Genomic DNA, 5,196 nt, shown 5'->3' with positions numbered 1-5,196 from the left:
CAGACGGCATGCCCCTCTGAAGATAGAGTAAAATACTCACTCGAGAGTAGCCGACTGTAAATGTATAGGCGGCCTGCCCCTCTTAAGTAAGAATAAAAACTGAGTATGGAGAGTAGCCGACTGTTTGTTAGTAGGCGTGCCCCTCTTAGTACAAAATTGAATATTAAGTATGCAAACTTTTATTAAGTAGCCCTTGACTATTTACATCATTCAAAAGAAATATTTCTTAAGATTATCTACATTCCAAGTTCGAGGCAACGGTTGTCCGTCTGGTGTTCCCAGACGGTAGGTACCGTCCCTGACCTCTTTACAGATTCGGTAGGGTCCTTCCCAGTTGGGAGTTAGTTTGCCAGACTCATTAGCCCTACCAACTGCTTCCATTTTTCTAAGTACAAAGTCCCCCACTTTGAGTGGACGCCTGTGTACTTTTTTGTTGTATGATCTAGTCATTCTCAGGCGGTAAATTTCATGGCGCAAGACAGCATTGCCCCTCCTTTCAGGAAGTGAGTCTAATGCCAGGCGCATGGCTTCCCAGTTTGCCTCTTCGTCATATAGCATTACTCGAAGAGTCGGCTCGTAGTGTTCTATTGGAAGAACAGCTTCCGCACCATAAGTTAGGAGGAATGGAGTTTCTCCAGTCGCCCCTTTTTCAGTCGTCCTAATGGCCCAGAGAACATGTGGTAATTCATCCGCCCATAGGCCGCCTGCTCTTTCAATCTTTTTCTTGAGACCGTCTGAGATGATTTTATTAAAGGCTTCTACCTGGCCGTTTGCTTGTGGACGACCGACAGATGCAAAGTAGTGTGCAATTCCTTGGTCACCCAACCAGCTTTTGAGAACAGACGTCTCAAATTGGGGACCATTATCAAAAACCATAGACATGGGAACCCCGAACCGAGTGATGACATTTTTCCAAATGAATGAAATTACATCCTTCGTCTTGATTCCCTTTACAGCTTCCGCCTCTACCCATTTAGTGAAGTAGTCGACGGCAACAAGTATGTACCTCCTTCCGCCTGTAGCAGGCGTATATGGATCCAGAATATCCATGCCCCACTTAGCAAACGGTAGTGGGCTATGAATGGTAGTGAGGTCAGTAGCCGGACGGTGAATTAGCTTGCCAAACCTTTGGCACTTGTCACATTTTTTCACCATCTCCATTGCATCTGCTTCTAAAGTAGGCCAAAAGTAGCCCTGCCGCCTTGCCCGTTGAGTAAGCGTCCTACCGCCTATATGGGAAGCACAGTAACCAGAGTGAAGATCGTCCAGTATCTCTCGCCCCTTTTCTGGAGTAACACACTTTAAGAAGGGTTGAAGGTACCCCCTTTTGTGAAGTTCTCCCTTTATTATTTCAAAACTGGTTGCTCGTTTTTTCAGTGCTGCCGCCTGTTGATGATCATCCGGCAGGGTGCCGTTTGTCAGATATGCCCTGATTGGATCCATCCAGGTTGAGCTTCTGTCTAAGATTCCAATAGGTTCTTCCTCAATGCTTCTCCTCTCCATTACTTCCCAAAAAACAGTTCGAGGAGTATCACAGGAGGCGGATGATGCTAATTTTGAAAGTGCATCCGCCTGGTTGTTTTCTGATCTCGGCACTTGGGTCAGATGGAAATCCTGAAGGGAGCCGACTGCTTGTCGAACCGCCTGTAAATACTTGATCATGGCCGGATGGGTTGCTTCGTATTCGCCATTGTACTGACTCACTATCAATTGTGAATCGGAACAGGCGTCTATTTTTCTTGCCCCTGCCGCCTTGCACATGCGGATTCCGGCTAGTAAAGCTTCATATTCTGCCTCATTGTTTGAGGCCTGAAAACTGAAGCTGAGAGCATACTCGCACCTGTCGCCCTCTGGCGATTGACATATGACGCCTGCTCCACAACCATTTGAAGTAGAGCTTCCATCCACATATACCTTCCAGACTTGGTCTGGAACTTGAGAGTCAGGAGGACGAGTCATCTCAACAATAAAGTCAGCAAAGGCTTGCCCCTTCACTGCTTTTCTAGGCTCGAAGGTAACTTCGAGGCTCTGTATTTCTGTGGCCCATTTGATCATTCGGCCTGACGACTCCATGATGGTCAGTGGCCGCTTGATAGGTTGGTTTGTATACAGGACGACTGCATGTGCCAAAAAGTAGGGCTTCAATTTTTTTACAGCCATGAAGAGTGCAAGACCAAATTTCTCCACTAAGGGATACCTCAACTCGGCATTTTCAGTACATGACTGACAAAGTAGACCGGGAGCTGACAGCCGTCTCTTTCAGCAAGGAGAACAGCGCTTAAAGCATTATCAGAGACGGCCAGGTACATGTAGAGTACTTCTTTGGGCAAAGGGCTGACCAGCCTCGGCAAGGAATGCAAGTGAACTTTCAATTTCTGGAAGGCCGCCTCAGCATCCGGCCCCCATTCAAACCTTGCCTTTTTCTTAATTGCCTGGAAAAAGTATAGGCATTTGTCGCCTGATCAGCTTAGAAATCTTCCCAAGGCCGCCAGACAACCTGTTAACTTCTGAACCTCTCGGATGGTACGAGGCGACTGCATGTCAATGACCGCCTGCACCTTCTCAGGGTTCGCCTCTATTCCTCTATGATTGATAAGGAATCCGAGAAATTTCCCAGACTCAACTCCAAAGACACATTTCTTGGGATTGAGCATGACATGGTGCCGTCTGAGTGTGGCGAAAGTTTCTCGGAGGTCCGACAGATGATCTTTCGGAAGTTTAGACTTGACAATCATATCATCAATATATACCTCGACATTTCTCCCAATTTGATCAAAGAACACAGTGTTTATCATTCGCTGGAAAGTGGCCGGGGCATTCTTAAGACCAAACGGCATGACTGTGTAACAGTATAACCCCTGATCAGTGACGAAGGCCGTCTTCTCCTGATCTTTCTTCCATAAAGGAATTTGATGGAAACCAGAGTAGGCGTCCATAAAGCTCATCAAAGCATGGCCGGCTGTTGAGTCGACCAGGTTATCAATTTTAGGCAGAGGGTAACTGTCTTTGGGGCACGCCTTGTTTAAGTCTGTGTAGTCTACACACATTCGCCAGGTGCCATTCGGCTTTTTAACAAGCACCACATTTGCAACCCAGTCTGGGAAGTAACATTGCCGAATGAACCCTGCATCAAGTAATTTTTTAACTTCGGCGGCTGCCGCCTGACTTCTTTCTTCGCCATGGTTCCGCTTCTTCTGCCGTACCGGCTTCTTTTTCGAATCCACGACCAGTTTATGTACCGCCAGATCAGGACTAATGCCTGACATTTCATGGACTTCGAATGCAAAGATGTCCTTGTATTCTTTCAATAGTTTGTGAAAGTCGTCACCTAGGTCCCTCAGAGCAGCCGTCCCAACTTTGACTATTCGGTCAGGACGCGAGTCGTCTAAGATCAGGTCCGTATGCTCACCAGCCGGCTGAGGGCGGAATTCATCCGACCGCTCCTCTGCCAATGATTGCTATTTTCTGTCTTTTCTTGCGGCCCCTGTCTGGGATGCCTTTCTCTTCTTGCCGCCTGCTTCTTGAACAGGCGCACTCTCCTTGACATTGTCAAGGTCTATTTTTCCACCACTCGACCCAGTGGCCATAACAGTGGGCTTGACATCCGAGAGATAGCACTCTCGGGCCATCCTCTGATCTCCCCTTAGGGACCCGACTGTTCCATTATCCCTCTCAAACTTGAGCAACATAAGAGATGGGATAATAACAGCCTTGGAATTATTCAGGGTTGGTCGTCCCAGAATCATGTTGTAGGCCGAGAGTTCTTCTACTACCAGGAACCGGACTACCATGTGTTGTCCTTCCCCTTTTTCGCCCAGGCGGATGGGTAAATCCACTCGTTCCACTGGGTGGACGACTCCTCCTCCAAACCCTACTAAAGGGTGGGATGCCGGATGTATGCAATTAGTCTGATATTTTAGTTTTGACAGACATTTGCTACTGATGAGATCTGAGGAGCTTCCGGGTGAGGATTCGGCCAACTCTCTGGTTGGCCACTTTACATTCAATAACGATAGGGTCGTCATGCGGCCCTCTTACCCCTCCTAGATCTTCTGCAGTGATGACAATCTCAGGAAATGAATATTTGGAGGGTCGTTCTTGGTGAACGGAATTTACATCTAACCGCCTGATATTGTCTTTGTTGCCCCTAATAGTGGGGCCGCCTCCTGAGAAGCCGCCTGCAATGGTGTAGACGACTGCATCATCTATATCGGAGTTGTCGGCCTTTTGATTCTTTTTGGTCAACTGCTTTTTTGAGGAAGTGTTCCCCGTAGATTTCTTGACATAAGTGTCAAGATCACCTTGCTCAGCCAGGCGGTCCAGATACCGCATGAGACTGATGCATTCATTGGTGTGATGACCAACATCTTCATGATAATCACAGAATTTTTCTTGGTTCCGATTGTTTGCAGAACCCTTCATGGGGACCGGCTTCTCAATTGAGATCCGTCCCTTGATTTCCTTTAGGATAAATTGGCTATCCTTGTTAAACACATACTTTGGGGAGTATGGTTTGAATTCTTTTTTCTTCTTCTGGGACGGCTGTTTAAAGGAATCAGTTGCCCAGACCTCTTTTCTCTTCTCATCTTTGTTTGACGACTACTTCTGTCGTCCTTCTCTTTTGTCGGACCTTTTCCCGTCTGACTGTTTTACCGTACTACAAAGATCAGTCGCCTGTATATAGGCTTCCGCTTCAATCAAGGCCTCTTGAAGAGTCGCCACCCTCTTTCGGACCAAATCAAATTTGAAGGTCGACCCGTCTTTGAGACCTCTGAAAAAGTCAGTATAGGCTACTTCATCCGGTAACCCTTGAATCTGTATTCTCATCAGGTTGAACCGCCTGATGTAAGAACGAAGCCCCTCCTTCTCGCCCTGCTGAATTGTTCCTAAATCAAGGGTCGTCTTCTTCGCAGGGATGTTCATGGCGAAGTTGGAGGTGAATAAGTAAGCAAGCGTCTTGAAGTTATTTACACAACCAGTCGGCAGGTTGCCGAACCATTGTTGTGCGATTCCTTTGAGAGTCGCTGGGAAAAACTTGCACCAAGTGGGATCATCCAACCCTTGAAGGTACATCAGGTTGTAAATGCCATCAGATGGTCTTCTGGGTTAGTGGTGCCGTCATAGGCACCCACTAATACATTTTTCACTTTGGCCGGCTGAGCGGCTTCAGTAATTTCCTTGGAGAAGGCCGACGGC

The sequence above is a fragment of the Chenopodium quinoa genome, unplaced genomic scaffold (genome assembly GCF_001683475.1).
Source record: "Chenopodium quinoa cultivar QQ74 unplaced genomic scaffold, ASM168347v1, whole genome shotgun sequence".
Taxonomy (NCBI): Eukaryota; Viridiplantae; Streptophyta; class Magnoliopsida; order Caryophyllales; family Amaranthaceae; genus Chenopodium; species Chenopodium quinoa.
This window is presented reverse-complemented; position numbering follows the sequence as displayed.